The 18,788-nt window shown below is 35.6% G+C and overlaps 1 pseudogene; it reads left to right on the top strand.

Moving 5' to 3' along the window:
* Positions 1-4,074: 4,074 nt before the first annotated feature.
* LOC149536585 (uncharacterized) overlaps positions 4,075-18,788 on the top strand; it is a 91,898-nt pseudogene continuing 77,184 nt past the window's right edge.

Here is an 18,788-nt window from a genome sequence, read left to right as displayed (position 1 = left end):
TCCTCTAATAGGATCACACTTAATAGTGTGTTTTGTAACTTTTAATAGGTTTGCTCCTAATAGGGCTCACTTCGGAAGAGTGAAAAAATAGTAACTAGTTGTAATTGGTGGTTTTTCCCAAATTGGGTTTCCACATTAGATCTAGGTGTCAAATGTGTTCATGCTATTTACTTTTATGTTTTTGCAACTATAATAAAGTAATGGTAATCATGTATAATATCTAAAGAGTTTCATGTTAATATTTACCAACCAAACATATTGTTTATCGAGTTACATCATTTTCTTTTTTTACCGTGAATCAATAGTATTCAGTTTTCAAAATTTGTTTTTGTACTATCATGTAAGGGATCTGGGATTTATTTTAGTGGTAATCGATTCACCCCTACCCTCTTAGTTACTCCTCTTATATTTCCAATAGTTGGTATTAGAGATTTCGGTGCTTGTACAGAAGGTTTCAAGGACCTAAGCTAAAGATCATGATGTCTTACAGAAGAGAGATTCCCAAGCTAAACAAAAACAACTTTGTAGCATGGAAAGGACTAATGAGAGTACATCTAGGTAGTATCAGTGATTCAAGTTGCAAGTATCTTGATGTTGAATTGAAGACTCCCACTAGAACATTATCATTTGATGATATTTCTGAAACAAAGAACCATAACATCATGATGATTGATATTGCATCTGCTCTTAGTTATGCTGAATTTGCTCAGGTAAAGGGATGAAAAACTAATTTTGAAATGTGGAAAAAACTAAAAGATATCTATGGAGGAGACGACGACGTAAAAAGATCCAAAGAATAAAGTCTTAGAGGATAGTTTGATCAAATGAAAATGAGAGAAGATGAAAACATTGCTAAATATCTTTAAAGAATCAAGGCATCTAGAGGAGACATCAAGGAGGAAACTATTGTAAGTAAAATGCTCAAAACTCTTGTTCCTATTTGTGCAATTAGAGTATCTTCCATTCAAGAGATGAGATGTGATCCAAATTGTAAAATTTCATTGGATGCTCTAGTTGGAAGATTGACAGCTTTTGAGCTAGATAATTTTCATAACTGTGTTCCCACCTCAAAGAATGTTGAGTTAGCATTTGAAGCTAAACTTACACCCAAGGAAAAGGGAAAAAAGTCAAAATCTAGTCAATCAGGAAGTGATGAAGCTAGAACACTAGAAGAAAGTTAAGATGTTGATCTTGAAGTTATTGAAGCCCTACATGCAAGAAAATATTCAAAAGGTAGAGGAAAGTACAAAGGTAAAGTTCCCCTGGTTTGATTTTCTAGTGAAGAAGTTGGTCACATTGTTGCTGTTGGAGCTCAAAATTGCTTTCTCATTTTGAGCGTCCATTTAAAATTTTGAATCAAGTCAAGCCTATGAAAGCCCCATAAATGCAAATATACCCCGAGTATCAAACAGCGTCAGGAGGCCCTGTTTTCCACTGAATATCTCACACTCAGAAATGTTTTGTGACTTTTTGCTTTGGGAGTGTTTAGTATCCATAACCAAGAACCTATGTTTCAAATTTTGAGCCATTTCGAGTTCGGTTGATTAGGTTTTGAATTCCTCAAAGTTGGTTAGTTATTGTTTTCATGCTTTTCCAATTAATTCCAAATTCTAGGAAGCCCTGTTTGATGTGCAATAACTTTTGACCAATTGACCCAAATGAGAAAATTCCTTTTGTGTTGTATTATAAATGTCAAAGACTTGTTATGTTCCAAGTTTCAGCTTATGACAAATCCGTTTGGTCAGTTTTCAATCATGATTCCAAACGTGACTTATAAGTTTTAACTGGTGTCAGTAATTGCAGATTGATTGTAACCCCTGTTTGAGATGTCATATCTCCTGATCTGTGATAGGTGTGATCAAATGGTTGGTTTCACTGTGTTCTATACTAAAAGTACTCTAAGTGTGCCTATTTGCAAGTTATGACGAATCCATTTGCACACTTTTCCAGGTCAATTCCATTCGCAAAAAATGCTTTCTGTCAGCATGTCCAGTTTGCAAATTTCTGAGTAGCCCACTTTGATTGAACGCCATTTGCGCCCTATTATTCATCATGAGCCTAAATCATAGATCTGTAATGTCCTCATGACAAAGAATGAGTGTCCAAGTTTTTGTTTTCCCATGTGCTAATTTGCCTAGTTTTCAAGGTCAATTCCAAACCCAGTTTATTGCTTTCTAACGTGTTTCTCTATAGGTAATTTTAAGGAGGCAACTTCAAAGGTCAATATCTTTTGACCCCGATATCGTCATGCAACAAGATCTTGCAAACCTGTTGAACATGTTAGAGAAATGATATATCTAGTGTTTCGGGTCTTTGTCAGATGTTTGAATCAGTTTCTAAAGGCAGGCAACAAGCCTCCTGACAGTGATTTCACAGTGGGATGGAAATAATTGCATTAAGTTTTTAGTGATGATTCTATGATCAATTTGTGATTGAAGTTATTTCCTGACATGTTTGAAGTTCTCAATTGATCATTTTTAGGAAACAGTTGTTCGAAAACGAAATTTTTTTCAGCCAGACCCATTTTGGGCCCGGCTGGTTCCATCAAGGTTGATAAAGCTCAAAGGAATTTAAGGATGTCTCGAGGGAGAAAGTAATAGTGTTAACCACCAGAATGCACTTTATATGTTTATCATCTTGTTTGAAAGAATGATGGTTAATACCTAATATGTGTTTATTAGCATCTAGGGCATTGGGAAAGGCATTGTTTTAAAGGACAACATCTACATGGGCATAACAACTAGGAGATTGTAGATTTTATTGTGCTCCCTACATTGCATTTTATAGAAGACCACAACCCGCATATATCTGAGTCTTGGCACAAGATGAGCTGGAGTTTGGAGCACAAGGGATGACATTTCATAGTGGCAACATCATTTGTTGCAAGGAATCCATTTTTGAAGAAAATGAGATGGCATTCAAAATTTGGGTTCCCACCTTTTGAGAGAGCCCATGTGAAGAAGGTTGAGCTTCATAACATATCCAAAGGAAACTTATTGCACATGGTATGTATGATTAAATCATATCCAGATGCCACGAAGCTGTTGCAAGCAGTAAACTAGTAAATAGCATGGAGCCATGGGAACATTTCCATAAAACTTGGAAGAGCCCACATTGAAATCTACTTCAAAGAATTAAAAACAAGAGACAACTTGCAGCCATAAAGGAAATGATAGAGCAAAGAGTTGAAGCCACCAAGAGGCGTCCACAATAGGCAGAAGGAACAGAAGTTGCAAGTTTAAAATAGTCAACATTTAACATGGAAGTCCATGCAATCCTAAGGAAGCCTTTCAAAGGTTGAGATGCCAAAGGCGTTTAGGAAGCCCACACAGAGGAGGTGACAATTGAAAGTAGAAGCCTGCGTGAGTTAACATGGAAGTCCACGCCAATAAAGAGAGTAGCTCACACATTGAGCAATCAACGCCTGGAGACAAGGTAAAGGAAGAGGTCACGGTCTTAAGAGGCAAAGAAGCCAATTAAACAAGCAGCCACGACCAAACAAAGGGCAATGGTCAGAGCAACGTGTAAGAGGTAATTCATAGCAACTAGGAGAGCAGACTTATAACTACCATCGCTGAAAAAGCAACATGAAACGCAGTGAGTCTCATGCCAAGAAGGCAAATGGGGAGCAAGCTTAAAATGTGAAACAAAGGGTAGACATGTTAAAGAGATGGAGAGCCTGCTAAAGCCTAACGTCAAAGAAGAACAAAGGCATGAAGAAAGAAAGTCACGCATTTCAGAGGGAGTTTCGCACGTTGGTTGCAGGAAGTGGTTCAGCAATTTATCCCACATTGTATATGTTGTGACTTTTAAAATGTTTAAATCCACTAACCCATGTAGAGTAAGTTGTCTTTAAGACAACGCTCTTTGAAAGAGCTAGCTCTATGTTGGTGGGTCCTGTGTTGATGCGATCAGATGAGGGTGATGTCAACGGGTCAAAAAAGGTAATATTTTAATCAAACTTGCACCCATGATGAGTTGGCACTTAGATCAGAGATCGCACCAGACACTGACATGTGGCAGCATCCTACGACATGTGCATCCCCGCAAAAAGAGTTGTGTGAAAGTTAAATAATGTGGGGATGTGCGTGGGCACCACATGGCATGACAGGTCTCGAGATTGATGATGTGGCAAGAACGAGCAGCTCAAATGGAGCCATAAGATTTTGCCACGTGGCGACATATGACGGTCTGTACAACCCTGCAATATGGAGTTGTAGGGATTTAAGTAATATGTGGATGCACCATTGGGACACGTGGTACTGGGTCCTTGTGGCAATGACATGGCATTTGAGAGCAGTGGTCAGCCAACCAGATGCCACAACATGGCAGAAAGGCTCAATCAAACATGAGTTGACCTGGATTAGAAGGCAAGGGCTGTTAAAGAATAAGAAAATAATAATATTTTATTATTATTTTTATAAAAAATGTGCTACATGCATCTTCTTTAAAATTCAAATGAGGCTCTTTTCTAAAGTTTAAACTTTAGAAACTTTTAAATTTTTGAAAATGTCTTGAGTGCAAGCCTGAATTTTCAACCAGAGAGGCAATTTTCAAATGAAGATTTAGTGGGTTTTCGATAAGATAAACATGTACTCCAATATACCACCAGAATCAAGAGAAGATGAACTTTTTGATTTTGGAGTCTATTTTTGCACAGGTATTAGTCTATTTGAGCTACATGGGGTTATCTATCAGGTACTTGAATTGCAACCATTTTCAGACCAGGAAGTTTAGTTGTGATTTTTTGGCATGTTAATAGCTTGAAAATGCATAAAAGAAAAGGAGAATTCAGCTGGGGGCATCTCTAAGTCAGTTAGATGAAGTTTTATCAACATTTTGATGCAAATCAAATATTTAGCAAATTAGGGATTTCATCATTTAGCTCGGGATATTTTGCAAATCAGTTACAAGGCAATGATGAAATCGAATCAGATCAAGATGGAGAAGAAAGGATGAAGTTTTCAGTTGCTAGAAGATTGAATTTCAAGTGGACACTTTTCACGTAAAGATTAGATCCGAAAATTCTTTCTCTTCTATATTATTCTTTCTTTCTTCCATTTAGGAGGGAGGGGGGTTCTAGTAGGTTCCAGTTTCTATGAAGAAAAAGTTCATTGCTGTGATACCATTAGGGATTCTAGTTTTTGCACTGTGAGACCATTGGTTCCAGTATTTTGACATGTTTCCATGACTATGACACCATTTGCTTCAGCAGAACTCTCATGTGAATAGCAGTTGTAGAGATAATATAGATAGTTTTGAGATATTAGGTTGTTTCATGTTTTAATTTTATACATCTGAATGTATAGTTTCAAGGAAATGAATACATATGAGCAACAATTTCACTAGTTTTTTTCTGGTTCTTGTCTCCTGTCTCAGCAATATATAAGTCTTATGTGGTTTTGGAACAAAGATTTGAGGCCCATTTGCATCCCTTTCAGGTTGTATGTTTGATGTATTTTGTTGTTGGACCAAAGGGCCAAGTAAATGCTCGATATGTTTGAACAAGGTTACTGGTTATTTGAGAAGGATGTTTTGTGAGAATGAGACCTGAATGAACACTAATATCTGAATCACAAGGTGGTTGGATAGATCTAATGTCTGGGTATATGAGATATGTCTTGATGTCACAAATGTATGTTTTGAATTCATGGAATTTCCCAATGGATTAGGCACTGATCAGTTATAGGATCACTGGTTATACTGTTGCATTTTTGAGGTTTTGTTGAATCAACATCTTTAATCAAATGAATTTCCCTTTCATGTTGAAGAGCTATAAACAGAATGCCCTTAATCATCTTACGAATTTCATTCTTTTGCATCTAGCTATTGAAGATATATGTTATTTCATAAGTTATTAGGAGAAATAAGGGTTTTATCTACTTCATAATAGATTTATTGTATGCTTTGATAACTGGTACCATCTAAGGAATCTATAGGTTCACCCGCCTAGGTTTTGTAGAGCCTCAAGAAGAAGAAGGAGTATAGCCTTATAGTTGGCCTGGTGTCTGAATGGGCATGTTAAATATGGGAGTTAGCTGCCCCTAGATGTGTTTTTTTTCTCATCAGGGTATTTGGAAACTTGTAACATTTTCAAACACCAACAAAATGGTTACTCTGATGGGGAGTTGCATTCAGAATAAACCAAAATCTCTGCCATGAAATAGATTGGATACAGTAAATATGTAGCAAGATGTGTTCCCTTTTCCTTGCTGAAGTTTCATGTTCCCCAGTTAAGCTTTATTCATGATAAGTAGTAGCTTGTAAAATTGGATGAATATTGCATTCTATGACTGTCATAGGTGTATCTTCAATCAATCTAGTTTGCCAGTACTGTTGAGAAAGTTTCAGAGTCAAGAATTCATTTATAAAGTGTAAATTCTTTTCAGGATGTCAGTGATCTGCAAGTTTCTCCTACATTGAAAGTTTGGTTCAGATTTGTCAAGTGACAAATTATGTTTTATTTCTCACCAACTGTGAGTGGCGACTCTCAAATATTTGTACCAGTTTGTTCCTATTTGATTTCATTGCAAAATTTTTAAGGACTTTCAGATGTATGGGCAGATCTGAAACTGTTGATAGATCTTGGAAAAGAAGTTTTAAATTCTTGATAAGTTTTAAAGTGCTGTTTGAAATCTATTGTTATAAAGAAATTGAAATGTAAAAAATCAATCACAGTAGTGGTTATTTTATTCCTCTTGCAAAGAGGTGGCGACTCTACAAATTTTTGACCAGTGGTGTAAAGGATTTTCAGTCTTGCACCTATGCCAAATCAGCAGATCGAAGTTTTCCATCAGCACTTGAGGTATTTTGGTTTTCATGTTTTCTTTTCATGAAAGTCAAATGTTAGAATCAGTGCCTCTATTCAGTGATTTTTAGCACTAGTAAGAAGAGGTAGAAATTTTTTTGTAAGATGGAGTCAGATCTCAGATCTGAGATTAGATTACCAAATTCTGAGAGTTTAGAAACTGTGAGTAATAACATTACTATGTTGAATACAATAGTTTACAAAAGGATTGTAAATCTTATAAGAATTGAGGTAGGTGGTACTCAAGGTTTAAGTGTGAAACAATGTTATTTAAGGCTTGAGTCAGTAATCAATATAATGCCTTTCCATTGTAGACCTGAGGAATCTTCACTGCCTAGTGTTTTCCTTGATGTTCTAGTACCTGATTCAGTCAATTGGCTAGCACCTATTAGATTACAAAGAATTTTGCAAATTGAAAAATTCATTCAGGAGATGGAAGATGATGATTAAATAGATTTCATGAAATATCTCGTAATGATAATGAGTGTGCTGAAAGCCAAGGTAGTAATGAATACAATGCGTCTGTAGAGCAAGATAATTTGTCTCCCGATTGTGAAGAGGTGGATTCAAATGTTAATGAATCAGGTAATAGCAATCAGCATGAACAAGATGGATATAAAAGAGAAGATAAATTAAGTTACAGTACATATGAAGTTGAAGAAAGTTTTAACAATAGTAGATCTAGTGATTGCCATGATAAGAAAGAATGTTGTAATAATTCTGATTTTCTCGATTGTTACACTAATGATCTTCCTGTTGAAAGTTCTTCATATTGTCCAGATGACAATCACAGTGAGGAGAAGATTTGTGAGGCAATCTTCTTTAGTTTCAGTGAAATCTCAGAATTGTTGGCTCATGAATTTGAAAAGCACGTAAGTATCTCCAAGGATCTTCATATGTTCTCTCATAATACTTTCTCATTCAGTCAAATCAATTTCCCAAAGTTTGATGTGGAAAAAGAGGTAGAATTTGAACTATCTTTGTTAGACTTTGGAGGTGTATATAATAAAACCTCAAATGTTTTCGCACATGACAATTTGTTGGATGTAGAGAATGGTGATGAAATGAAGTTTAATGTTGTTTCAGATTCTTTTCATGTTGATCTTGTTGAACATTGTTTTGATGTTTCATATGATGAACTAGAAAATAGTGAGTGTTGTCCATCCAATTATAGATTTTCTTCATGCACTGATAGGTCTTGTGAAGATAAGTTCAAGGTGTATTCTGATTTTTTGTTTGATGAAGAAGATGATGGTCATCAACATAGTTTGGATCAGTACTGTCAGAATGAGTTTTCAATTTTGGTGACTAATCAGTTATTTGAATATGAAGAGGTTTCAGAAAAGGATAAATCTGATTCAATGAGTAACATGGTTGCAAGTAGGCAACGATTAGATTTCACATACTCTTCATTTACAAAGGCACAAGGTGAATTACAATCTACTCCATATAACTTGTTGAATAAAGTTGAATATGAGCACTTTGTGTTTCTAGTTGAAAGAATCCATGATTCAATCAGTAGTGATCAGTTTCAGTTTGATATCAGTTGTTATGGTCATGCTGATCCTTTTTTTCATAGAGGGCAAGATGAAGAAATTATGTCTGATTTTTATACGCACTATGAAGACGATGATAGTTTTGTTTTGCCTATTGAGCTAATTGCAAATGTTGATACATTGGGTGAAACAAATGATAATGAGAAGTTTAGTTTACCTCAGAAGGATGTAAATGAAAATAGGGTTTATGATAGAGGTAAGGAGTTCTAAGACTTTCCAAAGGCCCGAGGCCATCTCTTGTACATAGTAGAGTAGTTTCCCTGTTTTCAATAAAGCTGTTCGAGAAAGTTTTGCTGTTCAGGTGTGTGGTTTGCTTCTACAAGAGATCTAAAATCTTGCCATGCCCGCAAGGGGCATGCATCCCCAGAAAGAGCCACTGTTGGAACTCAAAATTTCTTTCTCATTTTGAGCGTCCATTTAAAATTTTGAATCATTTCAAGCCTATGAAAGCCCCATAAATGCAAATATACCTGGCTGTACTTGTAAACCCCCAGAGGTGTTTAATGCTTCTAGCACCCTCCATTTAGCTCATCCATTTGTTTCATGAAGAAAGATTGATATTTTGAGCCAATCCGTGAAGTCCCATTTTGAGTAATTGTCATATCAGCTTTTTACCCTAAGTATCAAACAACGTCAGGAGGCCCTGTTTGCCACTAAATATCTCACATCCAAAAATGTTTTGTGAATTTTGACTTTGGGAGTGTCTAGTATCCATACCCAAGAACCTATGTTTCATATTTTGAGTCGTTTCAAGTTCGTTTGATTAGGTTTTGAATTCCTCAAAGTTGGTTAGTTACTATTTTCATGCTTTTGCAATTAATTCCAAATTCTGGGAAGCCTTGTTTGACGTGCAATAACTTTTGACCAGTTGACCCAAATGAGAAAATTCTTTTTGCGTTGTATTATAAACATTAAAGACTTGATATGTTCCAAGTTTCAGCTTATTACAAATCCGTTTGGTCAGTTTTCAAGCATGATTCCAAACGTGATTTATAAGTTTTAACTGGTGTCAGTAATTGTAGATTGATTGTAACCCCTGTTCGGGATGTCATATCTTCTGATCTATGATAGGTGTGATCAAATGGTTGGTTTCCTTGTGTTCTATACTGAAATTACTTTAAGTGTGTCAATTTGTAAGTTATGAAGAATCCATTTGCACACTTTTCCAAGTCAATTCCATTCGCAAAAAATGCTTTCTGTCAGCATGTCCAGTTTGCAAATTTTTGAGTAGCCCACTTTGATTGAATTCCATTTGTACCCTATTATTTGTAATGAGCCTAAATCATAGATCTGTAATGTCCTCATGACAAAGAATGAGTGTGCTAGTTTTTGTTTTCCCATGTGCTAATTTGCCCAATTTTCAAGGTCAATTCCAAACCCAGTTTATTGCTTTCTAACTTGTTTCTCTGCAGGTAATTTTAAGGAGGCAACTTCAGAGGTCAATATCTTTTCACCCCGATAACGTCATGCAACGAGATCTTGTAGACCTGCTGAACATGTCAAAGAAATGATATATCTAGAATTTCGGGTCTCTGTCAGATGTTTGAATCAGTTTTTAAAGGCAAGCAACAGGCCTCCTAATACTGATTTCACAGTGGGGTGGAAATAATTGCATTAAGTTTTTAGTGATGATTCCATGATCAATTTTTGATTGAAGTTAGTTCCTGACATGTTTGATGTTCTCAATGGATCATTTTCAAGAATCAATTGTTCAGAAATGAAATTTTTTTTAGCCAGACCCATTTTGGGCCCAACTGGATCCATCAAGGTTGATAAAGCTCAAGGGAATTTAAGGATGTCTCGGGGGAGAAAGTAATAGTGTTAACCACTAGAATGCACTTTATATGTTTATAATCTTGTTCGAAAGAATGATGGTTAATACCTAATATGTGTTTATTAGCATTCAGGGCATTGGGAAAGGCATTGTTTTAAAGGAAAATATCTACATGGGCACGACAACTAGGAGATTGTAGATTTTATTGTGCTCCCTACATTGCATTTTAGAGAAGACCACAACTTGCATATATCTGAGTCCTAGCACAAGATGAGCTAGAGTTTGGAGCACAGGGGATGACATTTCATAGTGGCAATGTCATTTGTTGCAAGGAATCCATTTTTGAAGAAAATGAGATGGCATTCAAAAATTGGGTTCCCACCTTTTGAGAGAGCCCACGTGAAGAAGGTTGAGCTTCATAACATATCCAAAGGAAACTTATTGCACGTGCTATGTATGATTAAATCATATCCAGATGCCACGAAGTTGTTGCAAGTAGAAAACTAGTAACTAGCACAGTGCCATGGGAACATTTGCATAAAACTTGGAAGATCCCACATTGAAATCTACTTCAAAGAATTAGAAACAAAAGACAACTCGCAACCATAAAGGAAATGGTAGAGCCAAGAGTTGAAGCCACCAAGAGGCGTTGACAGTGGGTAGAAGGAAGAGAAGCTACAAGTTTAAAACAATCAACGTTTAACATGGAAGTCCACGGAATCCTAAGGAAGCCTTTCAAAGGCTGAGATGCCAAAGGCATCCAGGAAGCCAATGTAGAGGAGGTGATAGTTGAAAGTAGAAGCCTGTGTGAGTTAACATGGAAGTCCACGCCAATAAAGAGAGTAGCTCACACATTGAGTAATCAATGCCTGGAGACAAGGTAAAGGAAGAGGCCACAGTCTTAAGAGGCAAAGAAGCCAATTAAACAAGCAACCATGCCCAAACAAAGGGTAATGGTCAGAGCAACATGTAAGAGGTAATTCACAGCAACTAGGAGAGCAGACTTATAACTGCCAACACTAAAAAACAACATGAAACGCAGTGAGTCCCACACCAAGAAGGCAGATGGGGAGCAAGCTTAAAATGTGAAACAGAGGGCAGACACGTTAAAGAGCAGGAGAGCCTGCTAAAGCCTAATGTTAAAGAAGAACAGAGGCATGAAGAAAGAAAGTGATGCATTTTAGAGGGAGTTTCGCATGTTGGTTACAGAAAGTGGTTCAGAAATTTATCCCACATTGTATATGTGGTGACTTTTAAAATGTTTAAATCCACTAACCCACATAGAGTAAGTTGTCTTTAACAAAACGCTCTTTTAAAGAGCTAGCTCTATGTTGGTGGGTCCTGTGCTGATGCAATCGGATGAGGGTGATGTCAGTAGGTTAAAAAAAGTAATATTTTAATCGAACTTGCACCCGTGATGAGTTGGCACTTAGATTGGAGATCACACCAAACGTCGACATGTGGTGGCATCCTACGGCATGCGCATCCCCACAAAAAGAGTTGCGCAGCAGTTAAATAATGTGGGGATACACCTGGGCGCCACATGGCACAACGAGTCCTGAGATTAATGACATGGCAAGAACAAGCAGCTCAAATGGAGGCACAAGATTTTGCCACGTGGCGAGATTCGACGGTCCGCATAGTCCCACAATATGGAGTTGTAGGGATTTAAGTAATGCAAGGATGCACCTTGGCGACACGTGGCACTGGGTCCCTGCAGTGATGATGTGGCATTTGAGAGCAGTGGTTGGCCAACCAGATGCTGCCACGTAGCAGAAAGGCTCAGAAAAAATGAGTTGACCCAGATTAGAAGGCAAGGGCTGTTAAAGAATAAGAAAATAATAATATTTTATTATTATTTTTATAAAAAATGTGCTACGTGCATCTTCTTTAAAATTCAAATGAGGCTCTTTTCTAAAGTTTAAACTTTAGAATCTTTTAAATTTTTGAAAATGTCTTGAGTGCAAGCCTGAATTTTCAACTAAAGAGGCAATTTTCAAATGAAGATTTGATGGGTTTCCGATAAGCTAAACATGGACTCCAATATACCACTAGAATCGGGAGAAGATGAAATTTTTGATTCTGGAGTCATTTTTTGCACAGGTATTAGTCTGGTTGAGCTACACGAGGTTTTCTATCAGGTACTTGAATTGCAAAAATTTTCAGACCAAGAAGTTCAATTGTGATTTTTTGGCAAGTTAATAGCTTAAAAATGTGTAAAAGACAAGGAGAATTCAGCTGGGGGCATCTCTGACTCAGTTAGATGAAGTTTTATCGGCATTTTGATGCAAATCAAATATTTAGCAAATCAGGGATTTCATCATTCAACTAAAAATATTTTGCAAATCAGTTACAAGGCAATGATGAAATCAAATCAGATCAAGATGGAGAAGGAAGGACGAAGTTTTCAGTTGCCAGAAGATTGAATTTCAAGTGGACACTTGTCAAGTAAAGATCGGATCCAGAAATTCTTTCTCTTCTATATTATTCTTTCTTTCTTCCATTTAGGAGGGAGGGGGGTTCCAGTTTTTGTTACTAAGAAACCAGTAGGTTCTAGTTTCTTGGAAGAAAAAGTTCATTGCTGTGATACCATTAGGGATTCCAATTTTTTCACTGTGAGACCATTGGTTCTAGTAAATTGACATGTTTCTATGACTATGACACCATTTTCTTCAGTAGAACACTCATGTGAACAATAGTTGTAGCGATAATATAGATAGTTCTGAGATATTAGGTTGTTTCATGTTTTAATTTTATGCATCTGAATGTATAGTTTCAAGGAAATGAATACATATGAGCAACAATTTCACTAGTTTTGTTATGGTTCTTGTCTCCTGTCTTAGCAATCTGTAAGTCTTATGTGGTTTTGGAACAAAGATTTGAGGCCCGTTTGCATCCCTTTTAGGTTGTATGTTTGATGTATTTTGCTGTTGGACCAAAGGGCCAAGTAAATGCTCGATATGTTTGAACAAGGTTACTGGTTATTTGAGAAGGATGTTTTGTGAGAATGAGACCTGAATGAACACTGATATCTGAATCACAAGGTGGTTGGATAGATCTGATGTTTGGGTATATGAGATATCTCCTGATGTCCCAGATGTATGTTTTGAATTCATGGAATTGCCCAATGGATTAGGCACTGATCAGTTATAGGATCACTGGTTATACTGTTGCATTTTTGAAGTTTTGTTGACTCAACATCTTTAATCAAATGAATTTCCCTTTCATGTTGAAGAGCTATAAACAGAATGCCTCACTCAACTTATGAATTTCATTTTTTTGCATCTAGCTATTGCAGATATATGTTATTTCATAAGTTATTAGGAGAAATAAGGGTTTTATCTGCTTCATAATAGATTCATTGTATGCTTTGATAACTGGTACCATCTAAGGAATCTATAGGTTCACTCACCTAGGTTTTGCAGAGCCTGAAGATGAAGAAGGAGTATAGCCTTATAGTTGGCCTGGTGTCTGAATGGGCATGTTAAAAATGGGAGTTAGCTACCCCTAGATGAATTTTGTTCTCATCAGGGTAATTGGAAACTGGTAACGTTTTCAAACACCAACAGTTGCTAGTTGTCCAAATAGAGAAAACAAAGATGAAAAGAAAATTCATAAGTATAAATGCAAGAAGGATTTCAAGACCTACAACAAGGAAAAAGGTAAGAAATATTGTTTTATAGATAAAGATTCTAATAACAGTGAAGATGAAATAATATATGTTGTTGTAAAGGATGAATCTAATGATGAAGGAGATAAATTTTCACTTATCTCTCATGTTAGCAGAAATGATACATGGATTATTGATAATGGTTGTTTACATCATATGACTAGAGATAAAAAAAAAATTGAGAATATGGAACCTTATGATGGAGGTAGTGCAATATTTCGAAACAATGAACCTTGTTGCATAAAAGGTAAAGGGTGTATCACATTGACCAATGAACTTGTATGTGACAATGCTTATTGTGTTGAAGGATTAAAGCATAATCTACTGAGTGTGTAATAGTTGAACAACATTGGATTCAAGATAGAATTTATCAAAGTCAAGGCCAAACTACTGGATGAGAAAGGAAATCTGGTTGGATCTTGCAAGCAAACTAAAGCTAATCTATTTTATCTTGACCTTGGTGAAAATTCATCTTTTATTGTTCAAGTAGATGAAAGCTGGTTATGGCACAAAAGGCTATGTCATGTGAACTTTGATAATCTAGTTAAGATTAAAAAACATAAGAAAGTAAGAGGTCTTCCTAGTTTGAAGGAACTTGACATGGGTATGTGCAAGAATTTCCAAAATGGAAAGATGGCAAAGACTAGTTTTAAAAGCAACATTGTTCATAATGACTTCTGTGGTCCTATTGGAATAGAGAGTAGTAGTGGAGAAAAGTTCTTCATTCTTTTTTGTTGATGATTATTGTAGGATGATGACTGTAATGTACTTGAAAGAAAAATCTAAAGCTTTTCAAAAGTTAGAATAGTATTTGATAGAAAATGTTATATCTCCAAGGAATCTAGAAAAGGAAAATTTGATGTAAAAGGCGCTGAAGGCATATTGATGCAGGAGCATCTAGAGGTATAAGGGAAATCCTGTGTCATCCAAAAAATGTACTTAGACTTAGTTTCTATTTCATGTGTTTTCATTTTTGGATACCCATTTGGGCCAAATAAAAGTTTCAACTCTCACAATTCCACTATCAGTATTCTCGGATAGAGTATTTGTACACCTTGGGATACGTGTAAATGCAAAAAAAATAGGAGTATGTAATTGAGCCATCACTTTGGTGAACTAGAAGGTGTAAATTGGTTGGATGATTGTAATTGTAATTTAGAGCATTCCAGAAAAAGAATCAGGTCAAAAGGCCCCACAGTTTGAAGGTTATCGCAGTTTTTTAGTTTCTAGAGACCTCCTAAGAATGCTTCAAAGTCAAGTTAGGGGCATTAAATGACCTTGAATAGGGCCAAAAAATGGAGCCTTGAGAGCTTTCCAGAAATGTAAACGGTTTGTCAATCAGAGCTACGATTCAAAAGTTATGCCTCTCAGAAGTTCGGTTACCGTTTCTGGATTCTTCTAATTTTGTGCAGACTTCTAATTCGACTTCTAGAGCCTTCTATTTGGTCAGTGGATGCCATCTAGAACTTTCTATAATGTAGTCCTAATCCTTAACCCTCTAGGGTCTATTTAAGAACATTTCTGGCATTGTAAAAGGCAGTTCAGAGTGGAGTTTCAGAGAAGGTACTAGGAGAAGAATTTATCTCTAGATTTATGCTATTGTAAGCCCACAAGGCATGTTTTGGAGTCTGTTTCTGTGCACTAAGTGCACTAGCATATTTTCATAGTAAATAAAATTTTCCCTTTCCTACTGTGTCCATTCTATGCTTGGGTTGTGTCCCCATCACATATTCCTAGGATACTCTTGCAAAAGTAAAGTATACAAATATTTGAATCTATCTACTCATAAAATCAAAGAAAATGCACATGTTAGAATTGATGAGTTTGCAAAAAGGAGTGAAGAAGAAAGTTGTGAAGAGCCAAAGGATTACAAAATATTCTTTTACTATGAACCTGATAAATTACTAGTGACATCTAAAGGGATTAACGCTTCACCTCTCGAGTCCCCAAAATCTTCATTAGCTATCGTGTTGCAACTAGTACAACCCAAGTCACTGTCAGAGGCTACTAAGCTAGTTCAAACTAACTCACAGATAGTGGGACCCGAGCCTAAAATTTAAGTTCATGATGAAATTAGTAAAACTCATTCCAAATCCAAGGAACCTATGTTATCAAGATATTCCAAAAGGCATCTAATAGATCTTAATAAGAGAGACATGGTTTGCAAATTACACAAAGCATTATATGGTCTCAAGAAAGTTCCCAAAGCTTGGTATGAAAGATTACATAGCTATTTGATACAAAATGGCTTTCAAAGAACCAATGATAACAACAGTTGGTATACCAAAGAAGGACCAGACAAGAAAATTGTATTAGCTAAAATATTTGTTGATGATACTTTATTCATAGGAAGTAATGACTTACGCAAGGGATTTTTAGAAGAAATGAGCAAAGATTTTGAGATGTCTATGTTTGGTTACATAAAATTCTTTTTTGAGTTGCAAATAAAGGAAAGCAAAAATGGTATCTATATTACTCGATCCAAGTACATCAAGGAAATACTAAAGAAATTTGAAATGGAAGATTCAAAGCCTATTGGAACTCCTATGACTACTTGACATAAAATTTCCAAAAATGATGATTCTAAGGTAGTAAATTAGACCACATATAGATCAATGATTAGAAAACTACACTATGTTGTTCATATAAGGCCTTATATTGCATTAACAGTTGGTATGGTGGCAAGATTCTCAACAAATCCAAGAGAAAATCACATGATGGCAATCAAGAGAATCATGAGATATCTAAAAGGTTATCAAGACTATGGCTTATGGTACAGACTTGGAGGCAATCTAGAAATAAAGTTATTTATTGATGTTGATTGGGTAGGAAGTATTGATGAGAGAAAAAAGCACTAGTGGTGGAGCATTCTTTCTTGGTAAAAGAGTAGTGTCCTAGACAAGCAAGAAACAAAATTATACATCTCAATCCATAGTAGAGGTAGAATATGTGGCAGCAATAGTTAATTGTTTAAACATTGTTTGGTTCAAGCAACTATTGGCAGGTATAAAGATAGAGATCAGGGATCCAATTGTCATATATTATGATAAAACTAATGCAATCAATATATCAAAGAACCCAATGGTGCATTCTAAAAAAAAGCACATTTGTATAAAATATCACTTCTTAAGAGAATTGGTGCAGGATAAGGAAGTCAAATTGAAATATGTGAACACAAAGGAACAAATTGCAAACATATTCACCAATCCATTACCTAGGGATGCATTCTTGTATCTAAGATGTAAGATAGGGGTCGTTCCCCTATTAGAAGTTCACTAAATAAATTTTAGTGATGCATCAAATAGAGCATGTTGAAAATCAATCAATTGATGCAAAATTAGTGAGAATTTATTGCAAATGAATGAGTACTCGAGGTACATTTATATTATAAAGGAATTTTTTGTCTTTGGAATGTGTTGTCAAAGAGGGAGAAGTTTACTATCATATCTCATAAGAAATTTCTCTAAGAGGGAGAAGTTTCCAGTAAGAGGGAGAAGTCATTAGACAAGAAGAGCTCACACTAATAGAGAGAGTTCTCATGGATGAGAATCAAAATGAAACTAAGGATATGTTTCTTACTTTTTGCTTTCTTTGAAATATTATTGTGCTATGAATTATTGTGTTGCAATCAATGCCAAAGAGGGAGATTGTTGGATACAATTGATTAATTGTGTGTTGTGTTTAATATTACACAAATGTCTTATCAGTAAAAATGTCATATTAGTTTTAGTTAGTGCTTTTCGAGATCACTCGAGTAGTGAAGATAGTTTTTAGTGTCTACCAAGTGTTCCTATGTTTTCCAAGTTTAGAAGGTTGTTTCTACTGAGCAGTGTCAGTGTCTTCCAAGTTCACTCAGGAGAAAAATGAAAGTGTGTTGAAGATGAGCATTAACTAAGCTCACTTAGTTAATGAAGGAAAGTTGGATGGAATCAGTGTTGACCAAGCTATGTCATGTGAATCAAGTTTCACAATATTTACTGAGTCACCAGTGTAGCCCAAGTTTAAGATTACTTGAAGGTGATTATTATGGACTGATTTCTACATCTACCAAGTGTATGATGATTTCAAGTATTGATAGTGGATGCCGAGTATCTAAACCTCACCAAGCCAGTCTTCAGTACTCGATGTCTACATTTTGGCTAACTTTTTAATTTTGTGTGAACTTGTATTCTTGCTGACTAAGGTGATGAATATAAGTTATTCTAAGTTGTATTTCAGCCAACTTGACAATGTGGATGATATAAGTATAATGTCAAGTTATGGATTAAAAGTATGCAAGTGTGTAAGAATAAGAAAAAGGACATGAGAAAATTGAAGATCTAACAATGAGAAGAGGAAGAAAAGGATAAGCAAAATATCCTTGTGGAGCAACAAAGCTATATTCAATTAGGAAGGATCAAGTACAAGCTAGAAAAAAGATTTATAATTAGAAATTTAGTTGTATCACAATTAGGTCATTTAATTTTTCTTTCTAACCATTGTAGTAGTGATCTAAAATCTCTTAATAGAGTTGGCTTAACAACTATTTGTAAATCCTCTAATAAGGTGATAGTTCTGTTGAATTGTTTCAAAACCTCTAACAAGGCCACTCCTAATAGGGTGATTAAATCCTCTAATAGGTTCACACCTAATAGTGTGTTTTGTAACCTTTAATAGGGTTGGCTCCTAATAAGGCTCACTTCAAAAGAGTGAAAAACAATAACTAGTTGTAGTTGGTGGCTTTTCCCAAATTGGGTTTCCACATTAAATCTTTGTGTGAAATGTGTTCATGCTATTTACTTTTATGTGTTTGAAACTATGTTAAAGTAATGGTAATCAAAAATAATATCTAAAGACTTGCATGTTAATATTTACTGAGCAAACATAGTGTTTACTGAGTTACACCATTTTCTTTGTTTACCAAGCATTGACATTAATCAGTTTTCAAAACTTTTTTATGTACTAACATCTAAGGGATTTGCGATTTATTTTAGTGATAAA

This window comes from Cupressus sempervirens, chromosome 10 (genome assembly GCF_028749045.1).
Source record: "Cupressus sempervirens isolate cs-2001-9-10 chromosome 10, ASM2874904v1, whole genome shotgun sequence".
NCBI lineage: Eukaryota > Viridiplantae > Streptophyta > Pinopsida > Cupressales > Cupressaceae > Cupressus > Cupressus sempervirens.
This window is presented reverse-complemented; position numbering and strand designations above follow the sequence as displayed.